At 41.4% G+C, this 10,640-nt stretch overlaps 1 pseudogene; it reads left to right on the forward strand.

Moving 5' to 3' along the window:
• Nucleotides 1-1,709: 1,709 nt before the first annotated feature.
• On the forward strand, nucleotides 1,710-7,545 carry LOC107513461 (annotated as a pseudogene).
• Nucleotides 7,546-10,640: the final 3,095 nt, after the last annotated feature.

Consider the following 10,640-nt stretch of genomic DNA (forward strand, 5'->3'; position numbering starts at 1 on the left):
TTTAGGTAAGACATGGAGAATATAGATTTTTCCTTCTTGCTAATAGATAGTCTCTAGCCCCATTAGTTCAATTTTCTAAACCATTGATTTTAAGTAATTCCTAAGAGATTCCTTCTGACCAGCATCATCTCTCTGACTCATCCACCACTAACTTCATGGCTCCAGAAGAGTCTTGGCCTGGGCGTAAATTTTATTTCTTGAGCTGGGACTTGCCCAGTTGCAAAGAGAACTGCTAGGTCAGTCAGACGTCTGACCCTTTCACCTTATACAGTACTTGTAAATGTCTGGAGACGTGTTCTACACATTTTTCCAGTTCCAAGACCTTGATGAATATTAGAGCTTTTGAAGGCATACTTAAAGAGATGAAAAAACACTGAAGCAGTCAGCAATGATTGAAATGCAGGGTTTACTCCAGTTTAAAAATGTCTGGTGGTGTCTATGTGAGTGTACACAAAAATTATTCTGTTCTCTTGGCCTCAGTTCAACCTCCTTTACTTCCAGGACTGTGCTATCAGAAACCCATGTTCTCGATACATCCCAGTAGACAGCCTTTGGCACTGTGTTGACATCATGGTATGCTTCTTATCATTCACTAGCATAAAATTGTACTTCACACACATTGTATCCAGCCACCCCTCATTTAAGCATAACTCAGATACTAGGCATTCCTAGTTGAAGGAGAATAAATTTTACACTTTAAGCAAAATCTGGGGGCCACCTGGGAAGTACCTGGGAGACCAGTGTACCCTGTCCTGCTCATTGAGAATCATGGGTCCAGGGCAGCTTCGCTGGCTTCATTCCAAAGAACAGGCCCAAATGCTTACTTATTAGAAACGTAAAACCTTGCGAGCCTTCTTCAAGGAGCATAATGTTAGAAATCATACTTGGACCCAAGCTAAAGAGAGCCAGGCTCTAGCCACACTAGCTTTGTTTTGTTGTTTTGGTTCCTGAACCACACCAAGCACATAAAGACCTGGGGCTTTGCCTAAGCTGTTCCCTCAGCTTGGATACTTGTTCCTAGATTTTGATAAAGCTGGCCCCCTTTTACCATCTGTGTCTCAGCTTAAACATGATCTTCTCGAGAGCCCTTTCCTAACCACCTATCCAAAGTAGCTCACCCAGTTCCAGTTCTTCTCTGTCACCTTACCGCATTTTGCGTGCTTGCAGGTGCTTGGCATCTGAAATTACCATATTTTTGTCAGGGTGGGCTTCAGGGTGGGTGACATATGCAGCCTCTGAGGGGCTAGTACTTAGAAGGGCCTTTCATGTGGTTTAATGCTCTGCTGTTGCCATCTAATGTTCTGAATAATGTTTCACCAAAGAGACCTGAATTTTCATTTTGCACCACAAGTTATGTACCACTCCTGTTTTTTGTTGTCACTTTGCTATTAGAATATAAGCCCCAGGAAAGCAGAGATTTTATCCCTTTGGTTCAATATTGTGTAGTCAGCACTTAGAATACCACAGGGAATATTGTAGGTGCTCAAAAAATATTTGGTAAGTTAAACATAGGACCGTTATATGACCCGGCAATGTCACTCCTAGGTATATTCCCTAAAGAATTGAAAACAATACAACACACAAAGGGATAGGCCACACTGGCTAAAGCCATGGCCTACGGTGGGGTAGGCCGGCAGGCAGGTGGACTGGCGGGGCAGGGATGGCTCCACAGACCCCTCCCCTTCCACCTTTGCAGGACAGTGGCGGGCGGTGTTATGGACCTAGCCAGGCTCTTGCTGGGCAAAAAGGGCACCTTCTCCCTCACCGGCTTTCTGGGTCTTCTTGTTGCTCCTCTGACACCAGAAGCTGAATGCCCAGATCCAGAGAAGACTCTACTATGGCTGAGACTGGAAAGCTGACTGTATGGAGGAGCTCTCCAGGCCCATGGCAGACACTGCTTTGTAAATGCTCCGGAAAGCAGCTCCAAGCCCTGTTAGCACACTTCAGAAGAAATCTGCAGCACAAGTGTCCCTGTCCTGTGATGCTAGCTCTGAGTATATTAAGAGGCTCTGGTACCACACCCAAACTACCTACAGCATGTGTCCTCTTCTCACTTGTTCCTGATCTCCGTGATGGTAGCCAGTTAGTATCCCTATGATGAGGCAGGGAGGAGGAGGTCTTCAACGATGAACGGGGAGCTGTGGAGGGTGTGGCCCACTCTACTCTCAATGCCCTGGAGAGGGACTTTCTGGGTATCATGGATTGACATCTCTACATTGACCTTTGAAAGATTTTTGAGGTATTGAGCTGGCTAGAGAGCTATGTGGCTGAGAAGAATGGATGGAGATAGGGCTGGTACACCTAAGCAGACCTGTACTGCTGGAGTCATCAGCCTGGAAGCTGGCCCTGGACTCGCTCTGCTAGCAGCTGGTAAAGTTGCCCTACCTGTTGGCTGCAGCATATATGAGCAGTGTGGTCCTGGCTGTGGCATTGGTGGCTATAGTACACCAGTTCTTAAGGCTGAACCGTAGCCCCCCACGTGACCCCCTGGGCCTTGGACTGACTTTCAGGTACTTCTTGGAACCCTGCATACCTTCTCCCATGCCACAGTGCCTGCCAGCTCCTGCCAAAGTTTCCAGCTGCCTGGAATGTGATGTAGTGTTGCCTTTACTCTGGCCTCACTGACACCCCACCTTTGCCTCTCCTAGATCCTCCTGCCCCTCTCACTCTTCTCTATAACTGTGCCCTTTGCCAGAAGCTCCAGAAAGATGCCCCCGCAACCTGCTGTACCTGCCACCACCCCCACCATACCATCCGCACTGGGCCCCCCAGCTTCTTGTACCGTCCCCATGGCTTGCCTTCCCACTGGCCTTGGAGCCCAATGACCCGTCTACTCCCACAGCTCCAGCAGTGTTTCCTTTTCAGCATCATGGAGCTGGCCCGCCTCAAGTCTTTCATTTTTCCCAGGGTAGGTGGAGCTCCAAGGAATGCATTAAGAGGACTTGGGAATCCTTCAGAAGCTGGAGGAGCAAGGCTTGATTTGGATCCTCTCTACCTCTCTGGGTCTTTGTCTGATTCCCTGTTTCTCTGGGTAAGGGAACTTAAGGGGTTGTGGGGCAGAAGAACTGAAGGGCACTCGCTTCCCTAGACCTTAGGGGCTGGCTGCTCATCCAGGACAGTGATGGTATCAGAGAAAGCTTCAACTTGGTAACCAGAGGCATGTTACAGATGGACAGAGGAAAAGCCTGTGTCTATTCATCTCCCCTGGGCTCTTCTAGATTTTTGTTTATGAGATCCCTGGGATGGAAAGATAAAGGTGGAAGACAGGAGAAGTGGGGGGAAGGAGGAGAAGAAATATTGACCCTGAAGCAGGAGAGTCAGGGATTGATACAGCCAAAGAGGGAGCTGAGGGAAGGCGGGGTAAGGTGGGAAGCCCTCTCCACACTCATCCCTTGCATATAATTGAAAGGAGCCAGGGACTACGCAGGCCTTCAACCTTGCCCTTTTGTCTTCCAGCCTTCTCTTAGAACTCTGCTCCTGGTCTTCCCTCTCTTCTGGTTTCTCTTCTGGGTATTCCCTTCACAGGCCTCTCTGTATCTGGGTTCTTTATGCTTTTGTAGAACTGAAGTTTTAATAAACAGATTCAGTTGCAAAAGAAGGAAGAGAAAGAGGGACTGCGGGAAAGAAAGAAAAAGAAAACAGAATGCAACAAATACTTGTCTGCAAATATTATAGCAGCATTATTCATAACAATCAAAAGGTGGAAACAACGCCAATGTTTATCAACTGATGAATGGATAAACAAAATGTGCGATATTCATATAACAGCATTATTCAGCAATGAAAAGGAATGGGGTACTGATGAACATACAACATAAATGAATATTTTGCTTAGCAAAATACGCTAAGTACAAAAAATAAGCCAGACACAAAAGGTCATGTATGTTGTGTGATTCCATTTATGTGAAATATCCAGAGTAGGTAAATCTATAGAGATAGGAAACAGATTAGTGGTTGTCAGAGGGGATGGGTTGGGAGGGGATGGCAAGAAACGGCTTAATAGATGTGGGGCTTTATTTTGGGGTGATGAAAATGGTTGGAACTGGATCGAGATGGTGGTTGCACAACATTATGAATATACTAAATGATGCTGAATTATTCATTTAAGAGTTAACGTTAGGTTTTAAAATGATTAATTTTATGTTATGTGAATTTTACCTCAATTTTTTAAAAATAAATACTTGTCAAATGAATACCTACTTCTAGAACTTTTTCAGAACTCTTTCCACAACTAAGTTCATCCAGCCTACAGCTTCTACAACTTCTGTCCAACGTTTTGAGTCTGCGTGAAGATAAGAACATATTCACACTATTATTTGGAAAAAGATTTCAAATATTTGCGTCTATCAAGATGACACAGGACATCATTATCATCATAATGCCAATCCCATAACTAATTTTTTGGTTGTTTTTGTTTGTTGGTCTTATGCTATTTCATAATAAAATTTGAGATTATTTTAGATGCATATGCAGTTGTGAAAAATTACAGAGACCTTGCGTTCCCTTCACCAAGTTACCCCAATGGCAACATTTTGAAAAACTACAAAATAGTATCATAACCAGGCAACTGACATTGATACAGTCCATTTATCTGATTGGCAGTGGTTTTATGTACTCATTTGTGTGTGTGTGTATGTCTTATTTCTTTACCGAAGTATAACAATAGTCCCTTTTAGTATTGTAGTCTGTTGACTAAATTCCAGAGAGATTGTGGTACTACCAGAGTAACCACAAGTAAATGGTCCCAAGTACAAGTTAAAAGAAAAAAACATTTCTAAAGCAGTGACAAGGGCTTAGCAGTCTGGAACCTGTTAGCTCAGCCATGCCTTTTACATTCACTTAACCCTTTCAGCGCCGCGATTCTTAGATCGGCTGCCACATATTTTATTTAATTCAACTAACTGAGAGGTGTGCTACAGTAAAACTTTCTTTTGTCCTTTGAAAAAATTGGAAATGTAAAATTTGACAAACATTGGCTGGTAGCATACAAAAAAGGTATCAGTTAGATTGTTTTTACTTGGGAAGAACACTTGCTAGTTCAGCCGCCTAATAAATTTAACTTAGAACAGACTTGAGGACATTTTCCAGTGTTTACTATAGGGTCCATCCTGTGTGTGAAATGAATTTTATTTGAAGGTTCTAGTGACTGTTGCTTTCTAAATTGCATCAGATGAATGATTAGACAGATCTTCCCTACTCAGCATCCATCCCACCATGTTCTAATAGCATGTAGATTTTAGTCTTAGGCTAGCTGTTTTGGTAGTGCTATCTACAAACCCCCGGTATGCTACCCCTCACTCCACACACACACACTCATGGCTCACGGAATGGGCACAAACTCAATCAACACATTCCATTCTTTTAGGCACAGTGATTATTTCTGAAAAAGTGTATATCTAAACTGTCAGAGAGATCTAATCCCTGATCTTTTGCTAGAATGATTAGGACAAAGAATCTCTTTCATTGGACTTACATGTGTTAATATATAGACAATGGAGCACCAGTGAATAACGGCAGTGACAGTATGTTGTAAATAAAGCCAACATGGAAGAAAGACGACCTGATAACCATACTTGAGCATTGTTAAAAAAGAAATAATAGGCCCCAAAACAGAGTCACTTGTGCTAAGCCCATGTCACCAAACCAAGACTTAATATCTAACCTAATTGGAGCTTCAGCCTCTCCCAGAAACATAGACTTTAACAAGTCACTCTAGAATTACCTGGTCAGCACTGGTGAGGTAAACTGCCATCTCCCAGAAGAAGGCGACCTTGCTGAAACAAGTCACTCTTTGCTAGAAACTTCCTTTTTACACCCCTTTCCACCTATAAACGCCTTCTATTTTGTACAGCTCTTTGGAGCTCATTTCTATTTGCTAGATGGGATGCTGCTTAATTCATGGTTTGTTGAATAAAGCCAATTAGATTTTTAAATTTATCCAGTTGAATTTTGTTTTTTTTTTATCAGCGTCTAGAACCAGCCATACCTGAAGCTCTTAATTTCTGTTACATGAAAGAATAAGATAATAAATTACCTTTCTGAGTGTACATCAATGAACATGAATTTTTAAATTTTTATTTTTATTTTTGTCACTTGCAACTCAGTGAGAAGAATCAGTGCCAAATAACATTTATTAGATTAAGCTGGGGAACCATAAATCTTTAAGTTAATTTAGTATTTGTCTTCTTATCATTCAACAATTCCCTTATCTTCTCATCTGTCTACACTACTGCCAGCAACAATTTGCCTGACCCAGGGCCTTGGTACTCAAGTAGTACTCAGTAGCGTAAATGAATGGCACTGTGAGTACATTAATGCTTCTGGTCTGATACTGTCATCTTTTAAATAGGTTATGCATGTGTAATGCAGCAGCTGACCATCTGTACTGCTTATTTAAGTTCTGTAATGAAATGGCAAGGCCCTCATTGTTTATTTATGTGATGCAGGCAGCCTCTCTCTAAATCCTAATTCACTCTTTAGTCACTTTTTTGTAAGGTAGAAGCTCTAATGACTGCAAAAGAAATGTTTGCTGCTTCAGATGGTGCTATTAAAAGAAAATTGTTCCCAAAGAAATTCTTATCTCCTGATGGGGGGAGCTAAATCACTATAAATTATGGAAAAGGAAATTGCAAATGTGTCTTGCTTTCTCTTTATTGGAGGCATTGTTTTATCACAACTGTCAAGTCCCGCATATACCTATTTCGAAAAGCTCTTTACAGCTTTGAATTAAGCACAAATGGAAAAATAAGAGGCTGCATAATTAGAAAAGCTAAGAGAGTTCTGCTTTGCAAGGCAAAGGCAGGGTTTTACCATTGCTTTTTTATTCCCAAATGGCACCAACAAAGGGGCGGGGCAGGGCAAAGACTGTGAAAAAGGAAAGAAAAGCAACCACAAAATACAGTCAAGAGAAACAACCAAGGAGACCACTGGAGACCTGGCAGGAGAGTAATAAGAATCTTGAAAAGAAAAGCTGAGACCTTTAGAATTTCATTCCACTGGGGCAGAGAAAAAGAGAAACAGACAGGGGAGGGGCGAGGTCTCGGGTTCTAATTTGTTTCTACTGAATAAGCACAATCATTAGCCATTAATGTTGATGTAATGTTGATAAAAATTCCATAAAGGTGGCTGTTTCTCTTTTCTCTCCATCACAGGTGCTTTCCACTGACTAGAACCTTGCGTAGTCTCTGCTCACGTTAATCACCTAGTGGATGTGTCCAGTGAGGCCAGCAGAGGGAGTGCAAGATTAACCAGTGGGTTCCAAGCTTTGCCAAAGCAACCATCTTCCTTATTCAGGACCTCCAAATCTAGTTTGTGAAGATGAAGCTCTGTCTCCATGCCTCCATCCCTACCCATCTCCCTTTATTTCCCTCTTTTCCCTAGCCTGCCCCTAAGACAGCCATGCTCCCCAAACCCGAAGAGCCCGATTGGTCATTTGGGGACCTTTTACCAAAGAGTGGACAGGTTGACATTCTGTTCATAGATCCCATGATGAATGGGAAAGATAGGCCCCAATGTGGCTCAGACATTAAAAATCATGTTGAATGAGAGAGGACAAAAAAATGGCATAGATGATAGAGGTTCTGTTCATCCCTTTGGCAACTAAAAGTTGTGACAGAAACAAGGAGCAAATACCAAGGAAAAATCACCTGGGATCTAGATGATCAAGCCATACACATAGGAAGAAATCTAAGAAATCATCTGCAAAGGCAGACGGTAGGACGGGGCAAGGACCCGAGGCTGCCCATTGCCGAGTGGCTGAGTGGGACAGAGGTGGCGGCAGCGGCAGAGACAGACGCCTCTTAAAGAGGCCAGGTCTGCGAGCAGACTTTTGTGCTAACAGACTTGCTCTATCTGAGCACCAGTACTGGTTTAGCAGTGCAGGAACTCACACGGGGACACTGAGTTGTGAGGATCCAGGCAAGATTCGCTCTGTACAGAAGTGCTGGTGGTATCTATTGTTCCTCAGTTGAGCCCTCCCCCACCTCCCCCCCAACACACTAGTGCATGGATACAGCACCACCATAGCTGAGACATTATCCAACTGGATTCCCTGAAACTCCGCCTCTCCAAACTCGCACCCCACCCAGGGCACATTCAGGTGTATCCTCAGAGAGTCAAGTGCTCCTTGCTGAGTGGTGCCTAGACTCACATTGGTGGCAGCTGACCTCGGTCTCTGGCATGGCTTTTTGAGGTAACTATAAGCACAGCATCTGTGGATTGCTTGCTAAATCTCAACAGGTGGCACTGTTGCGGGGGGAGGGGACACAGGCTGGAGTTCAACTTGGCCTGCAGCTGAACCTCTCTCAGGACTGTGCCACTGAACACCTACTTCACAAATCCACACTAATAAGACTGGGAGACTCAGGAGCTTTGCTTAGTCCATAGAAACGAACATAGAAAGGCAGCCAAAATGAAAAGACAAAGAAGCAGAAACCATGTGAGAGAAGAGAACAGAGATCCAGAAATAATGGAGTCAAGCAATCTAACAGATGCAGAGTTCAAACCACTGGTTATAAAGATTCTTAATGAACTTATGGGAAGTGTAGATGAATTCAGTGAGAACTTCAATGAAGAATTAAAAACACAAAAATGGAAATGGAAATTATAAAAGGGAACCAGTCTGAAATGAAGAACATATTATCTGAGATGAGAAGTATATTAAATGGGATAAACAAAGTGAATAAAGAAGAGGATCGAATGACCTATCTAGAGGATGGGAAAGCCAAGGACACGCAATCAAAATGGCAAGAAAAAAGAAGTCGAGACTATAATAATAATTTAAGGAGCCTATGGGACACTATTAAAGTTAAGAATATCCATCTCATCGAGGTACCAGAAGGAAAACAAGATGTTAAACAGCTATTTAAAGAAATAATGATGGAAAACTTCCCTAACCTGGTGAAGGAAATAGATATAAAACCCCAGGAATCTCAGAGAGTCCCCAAAGCCAGGAACTCAGAAAGGCCCACACCAAGACACATTATAATTAAAATGCCAAAGATTAAATGCAAAGAGAGAATCTTAAAAACAGCAAGAGAAAAACAGTTACCTACAAGGGAGCACCCATAAGACTGGCAGTTGATTTTTCAAATTAAATTATGCAGGACAGAAGGGCCTGGGCACAAAATATTCGACATGATGAAAATCCATGATCTACAACTAAGAATACTTTATCCAGCAAAGCTATCATTTAGAGTTGAAGGACAAATAAAGAGCTTCCCAGATAAAAATAAGCTAAAGGAATTTATCATCACCAAGCCAGCATTACAAGAAATGTTGTAGGAACTTCTTTTAAAAAAGAAAAACATGTATCAAAAACAAGAATAAATAATGGTAACAACTACATTCCTATCAACAAGTACCTCAAATGGAAAAGAATTAATGCTCCAACCAAAAGATAGAGTGGCTGAATGGATAAGAAAACAAAATCCCTACATATGATGCCTACAAGACTCACTTCAGATTAAAAGACACACATGGACTAAAAGGAAGGGGATGGAAAAGATATTGCCTTGATGGACCTAAAGAGTATTGTGCTAAACGTAGTGGGTTGGATAGAGAAAGACAAATATCTCATGATCTCATGCACTTGTGGAATCTAAAGAATAAAATCAACAACGACAACAACAAAAGCAGAAATAAACTTAGAGATACATAGAATATTTAGAGGGACACTAGATGGGAGTAGGTAGGGGGAAAAGGCAAAGGGATTAAGAGGTACAAATGGATAGATGCAGAATGGACATGGAGATGTATAGTGCAGACGGGGAAGATGGTTAATAATGTTGGAATAAATACGTAAGGGGGAAAAGAGGTACTAGATTTAGAGTGGTGATCACTTTGTAAGTTATGTGGATCTCTGATCAATATGCTATAAAACTGAAACTAGTATATTATTGTATACTATAATTGAAAAAACTCATTGAATTGTACAATGTAAATACAAGCAACTAATTGTCTATTATATTTCAATAAGGACAAAGAAAAAGAAAAAAACATGTTAAATGAAAGAATTTTGAAAGCCACGTTAAAAAGTCCAATGTTAAGTAAAAATAACAGGTTAGAAAACTGCATATATGGTAGCATCTCAAGAATATGAAGATTTTTATCATAAAAAAAATAGAAACGTCAATTAAGAGAGTGGCTGACTTTGATGGGGACTGAGTAAAAAATGGAAAGTAATTAAGAAGTACAAATTGGTAGTTAGAAAATAGTTACAGGGATGTAAAGTACAGCTTAGGGAATATAGTCAATAATATTGGTTTTTTATTTTTATATTTTTCTTTTTTTATTATAATTGACATACATTATTATATTAGTTTCAGGTGTACAACACAGTGATTAGACATTCACATAATTTATAAAGTGATTACCCTAATAAATCCAGCACCCATCTGACACCATACATAGTTATTACAATACTTCTGGCTATATTCCCCATGCTGTACTCTCTATCCCCATGTCTATTTTGTAACTACTAGTTTGTACCTCTTAATCCTCTCCCCACTTACCAAACCCTCACTCATCAATCTGACAACTATCAAAATGTTCTCTGTATCTATGTGCTTGTTTCTGTTGTTTGTTTGTTTATCCTGTTCTCTAGATTCCACATATGACTTACTCCACTCAGCACAATACCC

This window comes from Rousettus aegyptiacus, unplaced genomic scaffold, assembly GCF_014176215.1.
Source record: "Rousettus aegyptiacus isolate mRouAeg1 unplaced genomic scaffold, mRouAeg1.p scaffold_m13_p_4, whole genome shotgun sequence".
NCBI classification, from domain to species: domain Eukaryota; kingdom Metazoa; phylum Chordata; class Mammalia; order Chiroptera; family Pteropodidae; genus Rousettus; species Rousettus aegyptiacus.